At 37.0% G+C, this 24,204-nt stretch overlaps 1 long non-coding RNA gene across 1 annotated transcript in view; it reads left to right on the forward strand.

Annotated features, from left to right (window-relative positions):
* Positions 1–24,204, forward strand: part of LOC310890126 — a 71,147-nt gene that overhangs the window by 31,411 nt on the left and 15,532 nt on the right. Inside the window, exons 4-6 of the long non-coding RNA XR_014577042.1 lie at positions 11,127–11,219; positions 13,549–15,997; positions 20,399–20,568. This is a non-coding gene — a long non-coding RNA (uncharacterized lncRNA). The remainder of the gene's footprint in view (positions 1–11,126; positions 11,220–13,548; positions 15,998–20,398; positions 20,569–24,204) is intronic.

Raw genomic sequence — 24,204 nt, forward strand, 5'->3', positions numbered from 1 at the left:
TATGCAAGGTGGTGTTGTAAATGAGTCACATAGGCTGTGAAGTTACTATAATAAAAGAACTTCTGAGAAATGTCTGTATTAGGTTTACATGGCAAGGTTTGGGTAGCAGAGGGGCTGCAGGGGTGGCCTCTGTGAGCAGAGCCCAGCAGCTGCCCCATGTCAGAGAAGAGCCAGCTCCAGCTGCTCCAAGAGGGACCCGCTGCTGGCCAGAACCGAGCCATGAGTGACACTGGGTGGGCCTCTGGGAGAGCAGAGTTAAGGAAGGGGAAGAACTGCTGGGCAACAGCAGCTGGGAGAGAGGGGTGAGAGCCAGCCCTGCAGCCCCCCAGATCAGTGCAGCAGGAGGGCAGGAGGTGCTCCAGGCACGCAGCAGCAGTTCCTCAGCAGTTATATTAATCTCCCCATGCTGATTCTGTTTTCCCCGTGATGATAATTGTTGATTGATCTCCCTGTCCTTACCTCAGCCCTTTAGCCCTTTCCGTTGTATTTTCTCCCCCTTTTCTTTGAGGAAAGGGAGTGAGAGAGCAGTGTGTTGGAGTTCAGCTGCCCAGAAGTATAAAACCAGCACAATGTCATTGAAAAAAAGCACAAATATCTTGATATTTACATCATCATTTACAAGCACAATTTTTCAAACAAGATTCTTGCAGGCAATTGCAATGCTGACAGTCTAACTTATGCCGTGACATAGCTAAACATTGTATTTCTAGGGTGCTGTATAGATAGCATGAAAAAGATTGCGCATGGATGTTGAACAGGTTCAGACACAATAATATAAAGGGAAATATATATATACATATACATATATATATATATTTAAATTGCTGCAATTCCTCTCCCAATAAGCTCCCATTAATTGTAATGATGACTTTACATAAAAAGAGTGATTCAGGTCTGTGAACTGCCATTTGAGGGCTGGTCACATAAGCATTTCTATCCTGCTGTCTGCTCACATGCTGTGGGGCATTTTTCATAATCTCACTTTAAAGCTTTGTGGTTGCCATGAATAAGATGACATGCAGATTACCACATAAATTGTGTGTCTCTTAAAAAAGCAGTTGAGAAAACTGCTTTGTATCAGAAACACCCTTTTGAACTTTATGAACACAGACTGGGAACATTTGCAGAACAATTGATGAAGTCAGTGTTGGGGGAGGGAGGAGAAACATGTAACTTCTTGTTTACAGAGATAGCAGTTATAGTAGATAATTTTCGAACATTGATAATGATAGGAATGTATTTAGACCAGCTTGCTTGCAATCAAGTGCTAACCCTTAACAGTATTTCTTCCTTGGTGCTTTACCTTAAACTAGATTGTGTTGTTACAGACGGTCTTTTTTCCTCTGGCTTCATTTGCTTCAGAAAATACATCGTCTGATCTGAATACCTTTTGGGTTAATAGCATTTGTGTTTGGTTCTAGTGCATTCTGGTGCATTATGTTGGATTTCCTTCTTGGGTAGAGCCTCTAGGCTCTCCATAATCACTAACAGATCCAGTAAACAACGTTTATTTTGTAGAGTTGTATAGCATTTCAAGTTCACACAAGACCTCAAAACAGAATTCCTTGTGCTGGTTTCTGCAAAAGGGTTTAGAGTTAATCTAGCAGAAGGTGCAATCAAAACTGCAAAGTGTCTCTGGATGAAGTGCATTTCTCCCAAGACATATGAGTGCCTACTGAAAAATTGGGTCCAGTTACTTTATTCTGTACCCTCAAAATGCATGCTGCTTCCAGCTAAAACCAACATTTCTTTAGCAAGTTACAAAAGGGGGAGTATAAACAGAGTCTCTCAAGTGATTATGTGAGAACAATTTCCTGTTACTGACAATTTAAAAAATATTCTTACAGTATTTCTTACAGTATTTCTTGTTCAGAAACAGTGTTTTTTCATTTGTTTGCTTGTTTGTTTGTGATGTGAAGTACAGACCCTAGATGTAGTACACCTAAGAATGGAAAAAAACAATGGTTCAGACATTGCTTTTACTTTTTTTTCTTTTTTTTTTTTAATTTTTTTTTTAAGATGCTTGTAAACCATATGGGTGAGTAATAATCATTAATTTGTTTCATGTTATTTTGAAAGTTTAAGACATATCAGAAATCTAGAGGATTTGCCTTGTAGAGCATGAGACCACAAATTTTACTTCTATCTTATCCCCTCTGGCTTGGCTTTGGCTTTCCAAGATAGCCTGCATATTTATTTCTACACCTACCATAATGTGCTTTGTTCTTGTCTAGGCTCCAGGCACATCATAATTTAAATGATTCATAGCAGCAATAAATCGGATAAATAAAACTTTATACTGTAATAGATATATCTGAAAACATTTCTAATGAGCTAAAAACATAAGAAAATTCAGTCTAATGAACTCAAGCCAATGAGAAAAAAATTACATTGTACATTTCAGATTTTGTTATAATGCATTTTACCATGACCTACCATAGATTCACACTTTAATTGTTTGGATTCTGCATTCATCTTGGGCTACTTTTTATGGCTGTGCTCGGAAAACCCTTTGTAAATATTAGTTGACTTTTTAAAAGTAAACATTTCAGTTACCCACAATTTTCCAGTTTGTATAATTCAGTGACGGCTAAGAGATGTAAAATCGATGCTCTTCATATTTTCTTCTTAACTTACACTTAGTACAAAATTATGTTTAGGCCTTGAAATATATATGTATTTAAATAAATATTGAATTTCAAATCCATCTAAATCATAGCTTTATGTGCAAGGTCCACAAGTACACTGTCCTACCAAAATTTCCAGTGCACGTTATTATAGTCCTGAGTTAGAATCACCAATAGCCTATGCCCACCAGGTTGTTTTCTGATAAATACAGATTGTAAATTTACACACATCTTAGTCCTGTGTGCTTTCATTCACACAGTGCACAGCACAGCCAGGTGTCTTTGTCACCAGGTTTCTCAGTACATACATCAAACTCGTAACTTTCTTGCCTTTTAAGTGTTGGACTACAATGACAGTGTTAAGTGAGGGGAAGTGTAAGTGATGCATGTGCTTCCTGTAGCAAGAGAAGTGCATCACTTCGCTTGTTGGAGGTATTGATGGTAGGTACTGAACAATAGCTACATTAGACAGGCCTAACTCACACTGCAGTGCATGAGATGTGGCATGTCTGTGTGTGTACTATTTTACTGAGTAGTAATGTCAATCTGTTACTCTGTACGGTTCTGACTTTTGCAACTGACTGCAGTTGCTCTAGGATTAGCTCATGATGTAGAATGTAAGTCAATGTAGCATTTTCTATGAAATGTATTTTGTGTTTGTGCACACACATATACGTGTGTATTTTGTGACTTGAAATGAAAAACAAATCTTTGTTTATCTGAAGCATCCTTCTGTTTTTGAGGAACTTGCAAAAGGATACCTTGTGATCAATTTTTGTCTGTTCTCAATTAATTATTTTCTGTGGCTTTTTTTTTTTTTTTTAAGGAACAGTAAAAGTAGCAGTTTCCAGACACCTTTTTCCAGTTGTTGTCCTTCTCCAGTTGCATTGCTGGTCCCAAATGTTACCAAAAATAAATGCTTGGATTGCTGTCTGTGCCTCTGGACTTCAGTTGGAATTGCCACGAAGACAACTGGGTCTGTGTCACCTAACTTGAGAACTATTAAGTTACGGTGACCTGGTGGTAAAATGGGGAAGCGGAAGTTGTTCCCTCTCTTGGTTAAAAAGAGAAGCATGAGGCACTTAGGGCTAAGTCTGCATACTACAGTCCAGCAACAAGCAGCCTTAGATAAGAATAGGCTGCGTCTGTTGCCAATGGTTTGTTGTTTTGCATTTCTTTTTCCTTTTGTTGCTTATTTTATTGGTGTGTTTCATGATATTAATTTCTGTTTATTTTAGCCACTTATGGTAGTCTTTTAACTAGATAGACTAAGCAGAATATAATAGTGATATAACCAGGAACCAAAATCTGGGATTAGTTACTGTGGGAATCAGTGAACACATGTTAGTTATAGTGATTTCCTAGATCTATGAATATCTTTAATTATATTGGTTTTGGTACAAAAATAGACCATGATTCTGCTACTTCCAAAGTCAATGGATGTATCCAAAGAGGTAGGATTGTTTTTGATGGTTCTGTTCTGCTCCATTGCATAGTACAAAAGATAACTTGGCATATAAAGCATTAATTACCTTCACGAACAAGCCCAAACTCTTCTCCATTTCTGAATGCTCTGTACTGTACAACTTAGGAAGACAGGTAGTAAAAGCAACCTGCTTAAGGAGATCCACAGACACTTTTCACATGGAAGGCATTTCACAGCTTCAAGCAATGTCATCTCATGGCTTGTAAGAATGATGTTCCAAATATAACATCTGGCTCATCAAGTTACTAAGTTGCCAGAAGATGGGTGAGGATCACATAATTTAGACACTTAAACACTATGTATTTTCAATTGATATCTGTAATCCCCCCAAATGAGCAAGATTTCTAAATCCATTTACATGACCCTCCCAATTAGATCAGAGAAAAGGATACTACAGACCAAAACCTGAAGTCTTTTCTTGCTTCTTATGAAGACCTGAATTTTTGTCCAGGGAAAACTCACAAATATACCTATATATATTTATTTCCCGCAGCACTGTGGCAGTGAAGAGTAGGAATGGATAATATTTCAGGGAGGTCAGAAAAGCAGTCATAGAGACAGAACTAGCAGGTATACCTTGAGTCCTCGATCAACAAGGGAGAAAAAGCTAAATAAAAAGGATTTCCTACAGTGTTGGCAGATGTTTAGACATTTCAGAATATTTTCAACTTGCCCTGGGTCATAACAAAACCTCACTGGAGTAGGAGGAGTCCTCTCCACAGAGCGAATAAAGTATGAGGTTGAAGGATGACTAGATGACTGAGAGGCAGGCAACAACAATGGTGGGAAAGTCCTTCTAATTTCTCTAAACAATTTAAAGTCATCTAGACTATTTTTTTTAAATCTGCAATGCAGTTACTTGAGCAATAATAATTGAAGTGATTAGTATTTCCCTGAGATAAATGATTTGCTAGATATGGTATATGACTTGAGTCCCAGCTGATGGCCATTAACCTTGGTAGATCATTAATTGTCTAGATAGTACCATTTACTTCAGCTATCACTGCTGTTAGAAGTGGAAAATGGAAATAAAAAGATTTCGGGGCCCCACTGATCATCAGTAGATGTTGAGCATATGGACTACATAAATGTATACCTACATTGGAATAACTAGTATCAGCATGAGTAGATAGCTAGTTTTATTTGCCAATTCAGTTGTCTTTTGCACAGTTTATGTCCTGAAAATGAGTCAGTTCAGAATGTCTGCATTCTCTCAGATTGTTTGTTATTCAACCAGTACATTTTGGTCTATATGCCTCACTATTCTGATATGAACTTTTAAGAATTTAATCTTTTAAACACATGATTTTATAGTAGTGCTCAATTAGTATTTATCCTAGTTGCTTTACACAAAATTCATACTTTGAATTTTCTCTCTGCTTCAGTTTATTGTACATCAAGAGGGAAGAGGTGAGAAAAATGGAGTTAGTAAATCAAATAAGAAGCTCTCTCTAACACTTGGTACTATCACAAAACCACAAATATATGTCAGAAATTCCTTTTTTTTTTTTCTCTCTTTTTTTTTCCTAGTGGATGCTATTAAATAATTAAATATCTTTACTTAAACTTTCATAAATTTATCTTTTTTTTACATTAGAAATGGCCCTACATCAAAGCCCCAGAAAATAAATGGATATGCATACAGCAGAACTGAACTGAGATTTTGATCCAAAGTCCAAATATTTCCCCTTTTATGGCCCAAACCACTACTGTGAGCTGACATGTATTTCCCTTTAATAATAGAAAAATGTTTTTAAAATTAAAAATAACATTTTGAGTCTGGATTTCTTATGTATACTGAAAATTTGAGTTGTGACACCCAGAATGTTTAAATTTCCCTTGATATTTTGACTGCTATTTGAGCAGCAAGATTTGTCTTGTTGACCTTCTGAAGTGGATGTTTGAAATAGCGTTAGCACCTTCAGTCTGAGGATGCAAAAGGAACTGTTGTCCTACTGTTGCTGTCACATGATAAAAAGTGGCTCTGTAAGGCTCAGTCATTAAGATGTCTTATGAATGTAAAGAGATGACTATGAGTTCTAGTTTTCCTGAAGGAAAGCTGAATGTATACATCTGTGGGGTTAATTGCTACATGTACATGTATGTATGTATATATACATGACTGTGTGTTTAAAAGGAAAATAAAACAACATGACCAAATAGATGATGTGCTAAATATAAATAATTCACTAATAAAGCTTATAGAAGCTGATCTGTACTACTTTATGAGATATACTTGGTTTATCTAGAGACCTGACAGCTCCAGAAAACTAAATATTCGATTTAGGATACAATTCGTTCCTCAACCTTATTTATACCACTAACGGGAAAAATCTGTTTCATTTGCTGTACCTGAAAAGGAATACCTAATTCCTTACCTAAGGAAAAAAGATCTTAATGGCTATAGGGTTTATCTACTTCTGTTTGCACTGTGTGGTTTATATTGCCTGGACCACTGTTTGTAGGAATGATTGTAACTTTGCAAAAATGTGATTATGATGTTTGTCATCTGAGGGTAGCAAACCACTGCCAGAAAGCTTATGTTTTAGTAATAAAAATATGGATAAAGAGCCTCACTGACAGATGTGCTATCTGCAGAAGTGTTTCTAAATGGAAACATTCAAAAGCTTGATGTGTTGGTTTAGTGACTCTGATGAATAGTTACAAGGAACTAGGCAGTAAATATATATAAAGAAATACCTAGGATTAAAAAGTGTTATGGACAGTATTAATTTTTCTTAAAGAAAAGAAGTGCCACTTAGTGTACTATTGTTATTGAATACCATATGAAGGGCCAATTTTGTAAAGAATTTTTTAGAAATAAAAAAGTGTTTAGAAATAAAAAAGTTGGAAGCAATATTTGAGAATACGCATTTTAAAGCAGGCAAAAGTTGGAAGCTAGGGACATACTAGAAACTCACATAAATATTCAACTATATCACCTGCCTTGATGTGAAATCCATTTTTTTTTAAACAATCCCAGTTATTAAAGTACGTATGAGTTGAGTTTTATCTCACTCTGAGCTCAAAATGTTGTGATTTGTGGTCTAGACATAGTTCTGATTATCATCTTGTTTAAATTTTTTTCTGAACTCGGAAGACTTTCTGGCTCAACTTGTCCAGTGTTGAGCCCTTAATACTCTGTGGGAAATGAGCCTGTAAAGCACAGAAGAAGATAAAATTCCTGTCTCATTTAGTACACTGTCTAAACAAACACGTGACATGATACAAACTATCCTGAATGACCAAGGGGTAGCAGCACTACAGTGGATGAATTTCACTGCTATCGTGTGCATTTCAGAACTGTTTATTGGAAGTCACTGTTAAAGCATTCAAACTGCACAGCCCTCCTGCATCGTGGAAGTAGGTTTCTATTGTGTATTCTGTGCTAGCTTTGTGCATGGAGCTCATTGATGTCGATGAGACATCTGCATGCAGAACTGGGGCAGAATAAGCAATAAAGATTCACACTGCAGATATGATAGGGCTCCAGTCTGGTGCCAGAAGAAGCATATTGCTATTAGGCTGGTGCTTCTTAAAATAATACAGAAGAATCCGTCATTACTCAGATAGCAGGTACATCTGATGATACATTATTGATTTAACATATTTATCTTTTCTGGAGTTGTTTTAAAAATGCATATTACTGTATATAGACCAACATAAGTAATGACAAATTGTTAAACTTCATTTAAACTATAATGGAATCACATCTGTAGGACTTTCACATAAGGCGCCTGTCTGACAAACAAACAGTAAAGCTTCTTGCCAGAAAGTGCTTGTAGTCTGAGTCTGATTTTCATGGTTTCGATTCCTTCATTCTGTATACCTGAAGAAAATAGCTTAAGAATTTAGTGATTAAGGTCTCCTATTTGCAGACTGAACATAGAAATATAATGTGGCCCAAAATGCCTTTGTCAGATTACATCACTGGAAACTGTAAGATGATCTATTTTCCTCTCTGAAGGAAGTAATGGAAAAGCAAAGATCTCAGTCTCAGAATCTACTTCTTCCATAATTTCTACAAGACGCTTTCCAGTTCCAATTTTAGATGATAGTGTATGTTTTCTACCTCCTTCTCTGACTACTTTTCTTAGATTTTGAGTCTGCCTGATATTTAGGGGGAAAAAAAGAGTACTTGAGATGAAATCTGAATCCATAATTGGGAAATACTGATTTCGTGTGAAACTTTTGACTTCAGTACAAATTGAACAGGACTCAGTACATTCTTGCCTCTCAGATGTGGGTCTTATCCCTTCTGCAGCACATTTAGGTTTGTAGAGTTCTCATTTTGTACTTTTTTTTTTTGAAAGAGAAAGGGGGTTACCTAGAGAACTAAAAAGATATTCTATTGCTACGGTCATATCCTTGCAAAAAGCTGCCTTTTTTTTTTCTCTCTTTTTTTTTTCTTTCTTCAGTCTGAAAAACAAACTGTGAACATGAGATATGACCAAGATTTAACATTTTTCTTTGTGTATTTCCCACTCATGGTACTAAACTGTATGAGTACATTCTATGTGTATGCTTATGAAATGTCAGGAATTCAATGCCCATACAGCTAACACTGCTTTTACTTAGGAGACAGTGTAAACTAAAAAGCATTCAGCACTGGGAGCTATGGCTTATACTTACTTGCTTGCTGCATTTAATAGCTTGATCTACAATCATGTTGTAGAAGGTAAAATTTTAGTTTTATTTAAACTTTTCAGATGAGTTAGTTTCTTATGGATTTTGCTGTGTGAGATGTTTAAAAGTCAGTAGCCACACTGAGTGAGCAAGATGGACTCATTTTATTCCTGCATGAAAGGTATCCTTAGTTCAACCAGTCATGGTATTTTACGAACCAGAGTTAACTCTCCCCCTAATAGAAATCCAATATGACATTTTTATTATATGTCTGGTCTCTGTTGCTTGGTCAGAGCTCTGTGTGCTGGTATGCCTCACAAGGCTAGCTGACACTTTATCAGAAAGCTTTACAGTGCGTTTACCTGCTGTAACTTCTTGTAATGTTCTGAAATCTCTTTCCTGTGGGAGATTACCATTTTGTGTTTGGATTTCACATTCTCTCATGAAGGATCATGCTGTATGTTATTATTATTATTATTTTAATCTGTCTTCTTGTAACCTTTTACATTGATGTAAACTGAAAGTACATCTGGACTGAACGTTTGGGTTTAGAATCTAGTTTAGGTTTAGATTCTTTTTGTGACATAGGCATAGAAAACATGATGCAAGTGCTACAGCAAATGTCTGTATGTAGCATTCTTACATCTTTCTCATTCACATAATTCACAATATTATAACAATAATACTTCTGTCACTTTCTTCAAGTTGTAATGCTTCAAAGCAAAATTAATACTAAATAATCTGTAGGTACACTTAAGTCACAACATTGCTATGTGCAAATGGTAAGCATATCTCACTGTTACATATTTGCTAAGATTCACTTCTGCAATGACTAAAGAAAAGACAGCAAGATTTAGAAAATAATGAAGAAAGTACATAGGATCATTAGATGAGCCTTGTGATCTTGGCAGGTCCTGCCAACTACAGTTACCAATAGTAATTGCTTCAGTAATCAGTGGCTTCTGTTTATGGTTTTCTGGGAGATTGTATTGAAAAAAAAATGAGGAAAACTTCTAAAATGTAAATGAGAAGTGTATATTCCACCTAATTAATTACAAAGAAATCTAAGTCATAGACACTGTGGAGAAGGGAAGAATCTTGAAAAAAAAAGTGAAAAACAAGTAAAATTTCTTTTGTTCTAATATGAAAATATTTTTATTTTGAAGAAAAATAATAAGAACATCCTTTAAGGTGTTTCTTTGGTATTGTGTGTGGGAAACAGTGAAGAACCACTTATTTAAAATATGTGATTTTCTTAATAGGTCATAAATAATATTCAGAAGGAACACTGGCACTTTGCAGGTGACTTTGCAATACATGCTGCCCTTGGGCAGTGTTTGAATTGTACAGTGATTGACAACCTCTTGTACAAGACCACTCAAGGCAGGGCATTTTACATGTCATTTCTGCTTCTGATAGCTAATCTCCTACACCTTCTGTTGGCTACCTGTTCTGACCTGAAACTCCCAGAAGGCAATTTAGAGTCCAGTGTTCTCTGAAACTTAAATTAACCTAGAATGAGTATATATGAGCATGCTTTTGTAAAAACTACAGAAATTTCAAACAATCCTGACAAAGCAAGTATTTTATTATCCAGCTTTTCCCTGTTTCCCTACTCTTGTAACAATTACGCGTACTGGTTACCTACCAGCCTAGTCAATAGAATGTCCAAGAATTTCTTTTGAACAGTTTCCATTTCTGTGTTCAGCACTGTCAGGGACCAAGCTTTATCATTTTCACAAATTTTAAGGCCTGAAGTTTTCATCTAATTTTTACATCTAAAATGAGTGGACTGCTGATCTCAGAACAGCAGTGACAAAAACTATGCAGTTAATAAACCCATTCCTTTGTTCTAGTGGGGGGAAAGTGTGCAATGTATTACTGGAAGAGAACAGAGCAAAATCGACAATAACAATCACTAATGTATTTGGGAGAAACATGACAACCTGCAGTACCAAGCAGGAGTCCTAATCCTGTCAAGTTTCTTCCCCACTCCCATTGTTCTCGGAGTACCATTCCCTTTTCTTTTACCATCTTGAGCATTAGCACTCTCACAGTGCTCTATTCATCAGTCTATGTCACAGGCGAAATTTTACTTGCATAGTCAGGCTGGTTAAAAGTTTCAATCATTTTTTATTCTTTTTACATGTCGGTAAAAGCTCTGTTGCAACAAAGCCTAGGAACAATGCCAGAAAGGGAATGGGAATATGTTAAGAGAATAGTATTTCATTTTCATTTGGAGGGTGATGGTTAAAAAGGCAAAATCTGTCTAACTATAGCCCACGCCTTAGGCAACTTAATCTGCAAAGCGTTAGAAGGAAGGATGAAAATAAAAAGTAGAGGAATTGTGATTCTTTACTGATTTTCCATTTCCCTTTGTTTTTCAGAGACAATGGTTCAAGTGCAAACAGGACTTGAAATTCTATCCTTCATGCTAAGAAGGTTTAACACCTCTTCTTTTAAATATAAGTGACTACAAGGTACAGTTAATCAAAGTACAATACTTTTTAACTTATAATGACTGTTTTTTTACTTAAATGCTTTCTGTACATTTTGCTACAGTCAATGAGCATTTTGTCTCCTACACTTGTGGAAATTTCAACCTCAGGAAAACACATCGATTTTGTGAAATGGCTATGAGATGATACTGAAGTGTGTGTGTGTTGACCTGACTAGGTTGTAAGCATCATGGATGAGAAAGGACACAGAGAACAAGAGCAAAATATTTGTCAAAGATCAAAGGTATGGGAGGAGGAAAAAGGATTTTACTTACAGGAAAATGTCAGTGTGTTTCACTGGCAGAGCTCGTTATTCTGTCATCCCATCTGGCTAGCTTTTGATAGTCTCACGAGTGAACCCTCCACACAGACTTTCTGCTTCCGCTTTCATTTAGGTTTAGTTTATTGGTTTTCTTAAGCTTAAAAAAACTTTATTTTTTTGTAGTAGATTTCACTAATGTTAAAATATGTAAGATGCTTTCTCAGACAAAATAATGACAGGATACTGGTAAAAAGCAGAATCTCAATAAATGCTATAAAGGTTAGTTTGTTTCCATTTAGAAAGTCATTAATAACATGCCATTTTCAGCATAAAAGTATATATTTACAGGGTCTAGGTCAAAAGAGCCATCAAAAATCAAGAGTTTGGTGATGTCCTCCCAGTAGCCACCATCCCATCGAGACTGGCAATGGTGGCCAACCCTGCAGCTCTCCCACACAGTTCTAGTCCTCAAAGCCCAGAGCAATTGTATTGGGCTGCTACTGAGAGAGGTGAAGGACAGGGACTGGTGCCAGCATGAGGAGCAGCACTCACCAACCTGAAGGAATGGGGAAGATCAGTAATGTATGTCCCAAGATCCTTATCCTCTTTCTTCTGCTGCTGCAATGATGGAATCCCTCTGAATCACTGCCAAATGAGCAGTCTTCCTGGTTGTGGTTCAGATTTGGTTTTGATTTATAACAGTACATATCCAGAGTAACTCCACTGAAGTTAATAATCAATTGCATAGTTGCAAAAACATAATTTTGAAACTCTGCCCTCTCATTCTCATTTGAGAAACAGTCTTAGAAAAAAAGCAAGAAGTTGTTGCTAAACTTGGCTAATTTTCAAGTAATTTACTTAGACCGTCAGTCTTCTCATTCCTTCAAATCCAATAATTGACGATGTTAATGCTAAAACAGCATGCAAGGAAGAACTTGAATGCAAATTTCAAGGAAACCTGGGATGTAGTACGAAAACAGCCACAATGAATACTGGATTTGTGTTTCACTTTAATTTGTAATGTCTGCCCAGTTACTCTGAACTCAGAGCCTATTCATGAATGTTGGCATTGTGATATATATTAGAAGTTCATTTGCTATCAATCAAGATGAAAACTTGGAGGTAGCATAATAAATGGTTAAGAGTATATGCCAGGGAGAAGTTCACATGTGTATGAAAACAAAATAAAAACTGGGAGTGTAGTGCTGGGCATCACATTTCTTGTTTTCTATCTTAACTATCAAATATCATTGATTACCTTTTATTTTTGGATGAAATATTTTCTCTGAAAAGCTGTGAAGTAACAGCAAAGGACAGCGGAATTTAATAGAACAGTACTCAGCTTTCTTATGTGTAACTCAGTAACCACTTGCACTTAACAAAGTTTCAGCCTTTAAAAAAATTCAAGAAAAGTAATTTTAGCCTGCAAGAATACTCCTTTATTTGAACACATTAGCAACTGCCAAGCTAAGCTTTTTAGAAAGCGCTGGTTTTGTTCCTTGGGTAGATGAAGAGCAGTTACCAGACTACCTTTACTTTCATTAGTCGCCAGTGAAGTGTCAATGCTTGTATTTCATGTTATATGATAACTGAGGTGATTCTTAGTAACAGGGTAGCTGGGATGGCTTAGATGTCACTGTGTTGGTGATTATCGGTCATTTTGATTTCCTTCAACTTCTTTCTTTGTCATGCTGATGCTGTGAGTTATTGCTGTGCTGGTGCTATCTCCTGTGATGCTGCTCCAGCATATCATTTTAAATATCTCTAGTTTCGAGCTTCCCAATTAGTATCTGCCAAGACAACAGTTGTACATCTACTAAAACTTCAAGTATATGTCCATTAATTTTAAGGCTATTTTTGTCTTCTGATATTCTTTCCATCATAACTCATGAACTGCAGAAGGCAGAAAGTTTTGTTCATATAGTTCATCATCATAATCACATAAATTTAGGTATCAGTTAAGTAACATGAGAACAAACTCTTTTAATTAAGGAAGAAATCATTACTACTTTAGGACTTCTGTGACATTTATTAATGTGTTTGACTTAGACAGAGCCTTGTGGGCCCCTTCCAACTCAGGATGTTCCATGACTCTACGATTCATTCTTGAAAGATCCATGAAAATTAATGGGAATTCATATGCTGATGAACTTGGTGAGTTTAGTTGTTCATATGTAATGATGTTTGTAACATAGAGAGAAGCAGCAGCAGTTCTATCACAGAACTCCCTCTCTGCGTAAGTTTTGGTTACACTTTCTTTTGCAAATGTGACACTTTCTTGTAACAAGTCCAACAAATTATTGTTTTTAAATCTTATTCCTTAATATAGAGGCTTTACTGTGAATCACAGTATTGTCTCAGTAGCCTCGTAGGCAAATCTGATGGGATCATTTGCTGAGTGTGGCTAGCAGAACAATAAATCTTCATTTTGCATTAAAAGAGATGTTCATTCTTTACCCACAGCCTAAAAGTAAGAATGAACCTACTGTGAATTGTTTAAGTCTCCTTTCAGTAAAATGCTGAACATCATCTTAATTTGTAAGCCAAAGCATACCTTCTCCTGCTGACTCATTTTCTTTAATATTCTACTTGGGAACTGGTACCAAATGTCTGCATCCAGGCCCTGAGACCCGAGTGGGAGAAGCAGTTAGAACCTGCTCATCGCTCACAGCTGTTAGTACAGGCACCACTTCTTTAGAAGTCAACATTAATTCAGCACTGACAAAAAACAGGTGTTGTCTTCATCCTGCTGGTCAGTCACCATACATCAACAACAGGAAAGATAAGAGGTATGAGATGAGGACTGTCAGTGGGGCCAGTCATACTAGCTCATATTGCTGAGTCAGTCACCTGGTATCTCATCTCATGGTGACATGAGAGCTAATAAATCTAACTGTTCTACATCAACAGAGCTGGAGAAAGTGATTGTAATAACAAAGATTTATCAAACCATGTTTCACATCCACTAGGGCTGAAACTTACTGAGAGAACAGTGAGTTACTCTGGATTTCAAGTACATGACTGGCGTGTCTTCTGTGTCCTTGCTACACCATATGGCTGCCTTGTCTCCACTGCTTCTCAGCTGTGAAAAGGGAGAGCCTAATCTGTGTTGTATGAACAACTTCAGAAGAAAGATATACTGTAAAAGGAATGCTTACCCATAGCTTCCATATTTTTTTGTGCTTTAACAATTTCAAGATGAAAATCAAGGTAGAATTCAAGATGATTGATTGCGTTCTTTTCAAAGATGGGCCTGCTATTACTAAATCAAGCTATGTAATTACTGAAAAGTTCTCGCAGTTTGCTGCAGCACCACTGACATATTTTCTTTTTGTGCCATTTTTCCATGTAGGTGGAAAAATATAGCCAAGCAGCCTCGTGATTGCAAAAGTCTTTCTCTCTATTATAAACAAGTCACAAAGAGCCTCCTACTACCGCTACATAGAAAAGGATATAAAGGAAATTATCAAATGTCCCCAAGGAAGGTCTCCTGCTGTTCCTGAACACATATCTTGCAGCTCAGAGACAGGTGACCAACTGGTGCTGCCCCAAATTCTTGCCACCTCCCAACGCAAATCCATTTCTCTCCATCCAGTCTGGGCTGGAGGTAGATAATTAAACTCTCTTTATGAAACTAGAAAACTGAACTGTGGGCTTTGTGGGGTGACTGTACACACAGTAACTGCTTGCTTTTTTGCCCTTGCCACCCCACTTCTCTTGGTGAGAATGCTGGGTGTTCCAGCAGAGACACTGCTGTTTCTCCAGCCTCCCATTCGTTCACAATCAGATCTATTGAGAAACTGCCATTCATCTCTGGCAGAAAAATAATGAGGCCAATCATGAATACAATATGCCTGAGATTAGCTGAAAAACTCATGCTTCTGGATGGCTTGGGGTACAGCTGCTGCAGCCACCTCAGCCTGCCCTTTGTATGTATTAATAGGTAAGGTGTAATTTCAAGACCCAACTGCTAAAAGAAAGATGAGGAAAGGAGGACTAGCCTGGGAGACAAGCACGTTCACTTATGCTGTGCTTGGAAAGTCATGGTAAGAAGCAGCATAATTATAAGATATCTGTGAAATCAAAAAACCTTAGTGCATTGTACAAACAGTTCATGAGCCACCCTCTTCAGGAGAAAGTGTTTAAGAATGGCTGCTGACATTTTATAAAATACACTGGCCACAAAATTAAAGACTGCTCTCATGAGGGGATAAGAAGTTTCACCTGAAGGTATCAGAAATTCCTAGAACTTCAATTTTTTTCCTTCACGAGGAAAAAAAGGAAAGAAAATACACAGGAAACTATTAGGGAATTTCTTAAACACCATTTAGTATAAAAGTTACAATAAGCACCTCACCAAACCTGAGACTGTGTAATCTGCTCACAAACTTAGAAGGCTGTGTGTAGTCTGCCTGGCCCATGAACATGATCCAGTGACAAGGAGAGAATCAAGTGGAAAGCAAATGCTCTGGCTCCTCGTGGAATAAGAGAAAAAGAGGTATGTGACAGATCTATATATTTGTCTCTCCTGGGTGGGATAGAGAGAAACCTAAATGAAGCAAGAAGTGTTAAAGAAAAGGGGCTAAAATTGAAGAGGTGCAATAGAAGAGCACTACTTCTGAAACAAAGCAAAAGTCAGGTTAACTTTTGACAAATGTGAAAGTCCAAATTTAGGGTTCAACATTAAAATGAGGCAAATGCAGAAAAGTACAGAAAGGCTCTATGGAGATGAGCTAATTCATCTTCATCCTGCTACTGTGTTACCTATTAACAATAATAATCACATACAGAATCACAGGGTGGTTGAGGTTGGAAGAGACCTCTGAAGATCATCTAGTCACCTAGAGCACGTTGTGCAGGATGGCATCCAGGCGTGTGTGAAAAGGCTGTTCTGTATCAAAATAAAATAAAATAAAATTCTGGGCATTGATCACTGGGCATTAACTCCTGACTGGAGCATTCAGGCATTGTCAAAATACAGATAATATTTACATTAATATTTCATAGAATCCTAATAATTAATTGCCTGATAACTTTGCACATGGAAATGCAACACTGACCATTACACTCCAAGTCTGCAAATACATCCCTAAGGTTTATAATGCCGGTGGATCATGAGCACCTTGCCAGCTGGGGCCACAACATTCCTTCTAATGCCTGTCTGGATACCAGTAAAAAGTACCAGTAAAGCTATTTGGAAAATAAGATGTTTGGAGAGAGGGTTACAAAGTTACTGGTGTACCGTACTCTGTAAAGTTAGTGGCACAGCCAATATTAGATTTAAGAATCAGACTCTACCTTGTGCTTATTCCTTCTGTGAGCAAAGGGGCTTTGCACAAACACAAGTAAAATGCACACTGAGAACAAAAGGCCGTGCTTGGAAAAACGAGTTTCTGGCAGCTCTGTGAGGGAGCACCGTGTCCCCTGCCCCCGAGTGGTGTTTAGATAAAAGCTGTCTGCCTTGTGCTGATCTGTTTGTTGCCACTGATACGGGAACACCCCCAGACGATTCACAGCTTGTCACTTCTTGTCAGCAGTCCAATTTAACGAACTGCAAAGTGCCAGGCAAGAAAAAATAGGAAGAGGTCGTTCTCGGAGATTGCAGAAGTAAAACCTTTTCATAAATTAAGTGTTTCAGTGACGATAATTTTAAAGCAACTTAGAAGGTAAACCTTTGGGTTCATTCATCTCCGGGATCAGAATTACCATGAAAAATACAAAATTAAAATGATTGAAATAGCATTTTCAGTATTCAAGCTTTCTTAAACTGCACTGAGTAGATAGAGGAGACTAACCTTATGTCAAGAACCAAGCTTTTAATACTCAAAGAAGATACAGTCAATCCACTAAGAGGTCTGCGTGTGTCAGAAATAAAAGATTTAAAGACAGTTTTTGCCAAAGTCCTTTTAAGTTCTGTCATTCTTTTGTTGGTCTACATTATTTAATGTGCTTCAGGGTTTACTCAGGAACAGGTAAGGCATCTAGAGTTAAATGTTCTGTCAATTCATGGATTTATATGGGCACAAGTCATAGAGCAAAAGCTGTAACAGCTATTAAAACTCTTTTTCATGGAGAAATTTGAATTACATTATTTTTCCAACTGTTTTTGGCCCTGTTATCATTTCTTAGTGATGATTTGTAAACGCAACAGTTGCACAGTTGCTTAGTTTCATAGTGCATTAAATGTCCTTCAAATTTGAGGAAGAGGGAATCCCTAATGTCAGCATGCGCCATTTGAAGTCAAATTCAGTTTTGCAAAAGGCTTGACTGAATAGATCTTGGAAGAAGCACTTGGTCTGCTAAGGTGCTTAGAACTAGAGACTACTCTTTTAAAGAGATCTTTTTTAGAAAACTCCCATTTCACATTACTTCACTGCTATTTAATTTGTGTGAAATACAGACTTAATGAGAAAAGGGAATTTCTTCTAAAAGATACTGGCTTGAGCTATAAAATTCATACAAGCAAAGTACAAAGACATGAAATGTATCTATCTGAATAACTTCTATCCTGGGACCCATTAACACTTCTCTCAAGAATTGTTTTAGATAGATGGCTAGTGATTTCTGATGACCTATGCACTATTTTGAGTTATCTTTGGGAGGGCTAGGCTGACGTTCTGTCCTCCAGGGTTTTCAAATGAATCAGATGAGCATTCAAAAAATAGGGCAATAAAAGGCATAAATTATTTTGAGATGATCTAGGGAATTAATTAAAAGAATAGATAGTGTCTTTTAAGAAGTTGAGGGAATTTTTAGTATATGTATTTCTCTGTTACATCAAGGGGAAACTTCAGAAGTACAATATTAAACATCTCAAAGTTATCAGGAACCCTTTTTATATAGTAACAGTTGAGTCTGATGCTGCAATTCCACTACCTCAATTCCATTGTAGTAATCTTCAAATGTTGATGTTCTTAAGGAAAATCAGCTGGTAACTTGGGATAGTGCATCGCTTTGTTTCCAGTCTTTTTTTGCTTCACATGGGTTCATGATAGGTGCAGGGCTTCCATTAACTCTTATCATCATTGCTATATATTGTGTCTCTCAGGTTACTTTCTCATAGCAATGCCAATCACAGAATTGCTTTGAGTTGGGAAGTAATGTGCTGTGCTTCTGAGTTAAGGCTGACAAAGACGGATTCACTTTCAAACTTATTTCATATGGTTTACAGAATAAAGCTCAAACAGTGTTTTTCCACAGGTCAGCTTCAGCAATAATAAACATTATATAATGCTTATGCTACAGTACATTGTTTTCCTTAATTGTAGACATAGGGATTATGTTTGTAGATTTTATATTTGTAAATGTCTGTATGTGAAGCTTATGAAAAAGACTTTGATTAAATATTTGGAAGAATAAAACCTTTGGTTTCTGGGAGGAAGGTTTTGCATATTCAAATATAGATATTTGCAGACAGAAAGCAACTGGCTGGGCACCTTCTTCCTCACCTCCATCATCTTACAACTGGAAAAGATGTTTCCAAGCCATCCTTTTGAATTCTGGATCATTTCAGATAATAATAATAATTATTATTATTTATAGTTTGATTATGTGTTTAACTAACTACTTCAGGTGTGTGTGTAAGAAGCAGGTCTAATTTCGCAGATGTACTGTGGCTGCAAATGCTAGTTTAGAAATTTCAAACAACCTAATAGAAAAGACGAATGGGTTAGAAAAAGAAAATGAAGAAAAAAAAAAAGAAAAATATACAATAGATATGATGTTCATTCTTAACTGTTCCTATTAAAGAAACCCCAGATAATTTTGTAGTAATTTTAATTTATTTCCCTTAGTTAAAATAGGGTGGCAAGTTATACAAAGGGAATACACAAGCCCATTGGGTTGGATTTGATCTGCATTGGGAATGTAAAGCACTTGGGAGTATGTAAAGTGCAGCTGACAATATCATTATAACCTTGGTCTATAGAAAACCAGAAAGACCAGCACAAGGACAAGATCTGTCACCAGTGATGTGCCACTAAACAAATACAAATTCCAAAGTCTCAACAGAATGCTGTGTGATGAACTGCAGATTATTGGCCCTCTTTCCAAAAACCTTCTTAGAGTGATCTGTTTGTGCTACAAGTTAATTGAATCTGACAGGTGAAAAGACGTGTGATACACATACTGTAACAGCTGTATTCAAAAGCAAGTTTCTATATCTGGTTCAATCACATGTTTTGCAGATACAATCTGTATCTTCCTACCATATAACCTGTAGTTCAGTAATAACAAAATCCCTTAGTTTAATTAAGGATTATTAAACTAAAGCTGTATAAACCAGAAGGCTCTGGTTCCATTGTGGTTTATACCTTCCTACCCTTATTCTCAAAGCTTTCATGGCACACACCTGCTCCTAGATCCATCTGCTTGAATGGGAGCCTTGTCACCGTCTTTCAGGCTGCTTGCTGTGAGAGATACAATCTTCCTTATGATGGGGAGGATGAAGTCTATTGCTGTGATAGAAGTGCATAAAAGCTCACCAGCACTTTGTCTCAGTCTAGACGAGGGCATAAAATAGGCAAAAACATCTTTCATCTCATCTTATCAAGGCCTTTTAGGAAAATACCTTCCTGACTCCTGCTAAGCCAGCTGGTGAGACCTCCTGAGACTTACTGTGCAACTGGAAGCAGACAGGGAGGTGCCTACGCAGCCAGCTATAATGCACAGGGAACGACTAAATGAACACTCGCATCCTGAAAGCCCTGGGTGCTGGAGACTGGAGATCCCCTCTGGAGCGGGATGCCCCTTGGGAGACGCTTCACCGCGCCCCCCAACCCGACGGTCCCCCGTTATGTCACGAGGTGGCAGTATTTCGTTTTCACTGATCCGTTCTAGATACACTTACATCCTTTTCCCCTATTCATATTTTATTCTGTGCACATTTTTTTCCTGCCAGGTTATGAACAGATCGTTCTGGATGTGGTGCTCAGTACCTGGACTTCGGTGTCTCTGAGCTGCGAGGCCACCGCAAGCTGAGGGGAGGGGACGTCATGATGAGCTTAAATATTTTATTCCATCACACTCATCTCATAACTACAGCTAGATGTATGGTTTTATATTCAACAGGTGAGTGTGACTTGGTGTCATTGATTTATTCACTTGTCTATTTAGTCTTTGCTTTTCAGGAAAAAACCCTTGTTCAAGTGAGCCTGGACCAGGAGAATGCAGAACACAGGTCTGTAACCCAGGGGAGCTCCCAGCTGCAGGGGAAATGGACTGAATGTGACAGAAGGCTCTTAGGCACCTTTGAAAGTTCAAAATGCAAAACAGTTCTCACACGGAAGCTTTGTCAGCTTAATAACAGCAATAGTAGAATGTGGGTATGAAATGCAAATAATCAAAATGCAACACATTCTCTAATCAGGAGCTAATGGTAAGAATATCACTGACAAGCTGGCGTTTTATTTATTGAAAGCAAAGGAAAATGTGGAAGACATCAGTGAATTCAGTGATCAGCTACTGTGATTTGACTTGACTGTGAGAAAAGGCAGTGGGAAGTGTTAGGCAAGTGATTTGCTAAGCAGAAAGAGACGCATTAATGCTCCCGTACGAGGCCCTCCTCTTATACCTCAGATCGAACATAATGGACAATATGGGTCAGGGATGCTCAGGGAGGGTTGATGCAGAATGGAGTAAATGTATCAGGAATACAGATTATCTATAGATAATCTGTACAGATTAAATTAAGGGAAGGTGGAAGTCTGAATGCTGACTTTCTATGTATTTTATGCTATGGAGGAAGAAGAAGCAACATCCTAACTATCAGCGGGTCTTCAAAAGCATGTGGAAAGAGGACAACTATAAATTTAACTAACTTATAGAGGATCATCAAACCTTTCATTTTAGAGAAGGGTGTTATGGTGCAATTGAGATCTGATGACTTTTGGGAAGGGTCTATCCAGTACTTTTGTTCCTAGGAACACATTCCTGCCACTTGCCACAAGTGCTTGAGAATACCTTTCCGACATATCAATGAATTGGCTAAATGTTAATGATGCTGGAAATATTAGTTATTTAATTGTGTATAATTTAGACAAGAAAAAAAAAAGAAACATTGAATTCAAGGTAATATTTTTAAATCATTAATTTAAAAATATGTACAAGGTGGGAATACTGACATTTCACAAGTAAAAGGCCAATTACACTTGTGATAATATTTTAATTTCTTAGCACAATTTTTCTTGTATTTGACTAATCCATAAGGTAGCATTTACCAAATCATGTAGTTTCCACATGGATGAGTAGCTGGTGTTTGGCTGTTACTCAGGAGCTTCTGAAAAAAACTTGTTGGCTTCAGAAAGCTATGTTTGTTCTGAGGTGCCACTGCACAGGAATGGCTTGCTGTGCAAGTGCATATGTGACAAAAGTTATGGTGACTGCTGAGCTTATATCCTTTATTTTTCTTTCTTTCTTCTTTTTTTTTTCTCATTTTTTACTGGAACTACTTTAAAGAAAAAAACAAAACCAACAAAAAACACAACACATTTTTTTGCAGAAGACATTGGAGCCCATTTGTTTTTCATTGATTTCTTTGGCATTAAGAATAAATTCAGAGATCAGCATTAGTGAACAAGAATGAGATGAGGCAAAGAATATATAGGGTGTAGGTAAGGCAGAGAGTTGGGAAAGATTTAACATGGGCATGTGCCTGATTAAATACATGCATGTGTATTATATATTGGGATAGTCTTATGTAACTATGCAGTCCAGATTCAAAGCTTTCTAAAAGACAAAGATTCCATTATCATTTAATTTAGAGTGAGCACTATCCACCCAGTAGTTCAAATATTGTTTTTATAGAGTTCAGACTTATTCTGCTGTTATAAATACAGAGACAGAACAATTTTAATATGCGCAAGCAGATATTAATCTTTTGTCTCTATCAACCTAACTATAAGAAAAAGTCTTCTTGCTCAAGACACTAAGGAAATCTTTAACTGTAATGCAGTCTAGAAACACAGAAATTCTCTTCATGCATTTATGTAATATTTATGTTGTGAGAAGTAAGAAAGGCAGCAGGAGTTACCTTGAAAAACATATGTCAAGAATTTCAGGCTAGGGTCTGGGTGAAATCAAATTCATGATTGTTTGATTTTCTTTAGTCTGTAGGGATTTGTATTTTTTTTTTTGTAATAAGAAACAAACAATAACAACAATTCTAGTCAGAAAGAGAACACCACAAGGATAAATACAATAGCCCAAATCTTTTTCCCTGTGACCTTGTCAGATGTATTGCAAGGGCTAATGTTGCACAAAAGGAAAGGCCAGAATATGACAAACTTCTCAAAACACTGAATAAAATTCTTCTCCAAGCCGGATGAAGTTGGCAAATCAGCATATAATTCCAGACAATTCCATCATAGCATTATTCATGGATACAATAGATCCTTCTCACAACAATCTTCTAGACCATTCAGTGATGTCAAATGGTGAAAAAATTATCTTTCAGAGATATTTCAGTTCTTTCTGAAACACAAATCCACTATATTCAGGTCATTTCCTGAATTAGCCAAGTCTTAAAATGAATTTTTTTGATGGGATATTGTAGTTTCAGAAGTTCCAACCACTTTGCAATAACCTGTAGCCTTAACAGGAAACAAGGATGAAAGGAAAAATGAAGAAGTGACCAGAAAGGAACCACCCCACCCTAAACCTTATACTCATTAAGGGTCATTAACATATTAAAACCCACTCCCAACAATATGGAAATGAGACAACAGCTACCTCCCCATGAACCTAGAGTCTTCTGACCTGCAAGATGCACACCCTGTAGAGGTAAGTTAGCAGGTCAGAGCAGCCAAGCAGAAACAGTAAAGGGAAATAGTTTGGCAAGTAGCTGTGTATAAATAATCGTGCTTTTAGTCGAGACTGTGCTTGTTTTATAAAAGATCTCCAAGCACCAAATTCTATGCAGAATTAAAATAAAGACCTTCGTGTGGATTCTGTGTGCTTGTTGGCTAAGTGCACTGGGCACAAACCTAATCCCTGCTAGGGATAACAAACTCACCCCATTTTACCCAGTCAGCTCTGGTAAAAAGAATGATTGTTACCTAACCTCAGTGAATGCTGTCCATACAGAAGCAAGGAATCAACATCACCAAGAAAGGTTAAGGGACACAACCTTAATATTTTTCTACTTTAGTACGTTCATTTATTCTCTTACATATAAATTCTTGTAGTCATATGCTGCTTGCAAACAAGAATCTGGACAAAAAAAAATCACATTTCCTGGCTTGCAGTTTTCCAAGATGGTCTTTTTAATGGCTCTTCCCTGTTAAAAAAAGGCATTTTATTGGTTGCATGAAAGTATTCAGAAAAGCAGAAGCTAAAATAAGGGGAGAGGACATCAGGCTTTGTAGGAGTAGCTCTCTATATTTCACAGAGAATATATGAAACTCCAGACTTGTTTTTCTTTCAGTTGCAATCTCTTTAGCTCTTCAAATTGCAACCGATTATGAAGTACACAAGTATTTAATTCCCTTTAACATCAGCCATTCTTGCATCTTTCCAGGATTAACTCATCCAAATAATGATCAGAGAATTCTACAGGATGCATTGCACAATGTATGCTCATTTACAGTAGTTTTCATATCCAATCAACTACTCAATTCACATTTAAAACAATGTTTAATACCCTATTAAATGAAGGCATAAACATTTGTCTTTAATGTGTCTTGCTACAGGCTACTTTTAACACATTCA

The sequence above is a fragment of the Anser anser genome, assembly GCF_964211835.1.
Source record: "Anser anser genome assembly, chromosome: Z".
Lineage (NCBI taxonomy): Eukaryota > Metazoa > Chordata > Aves > Anseriformes > Anatidae > Anser > Anser anser.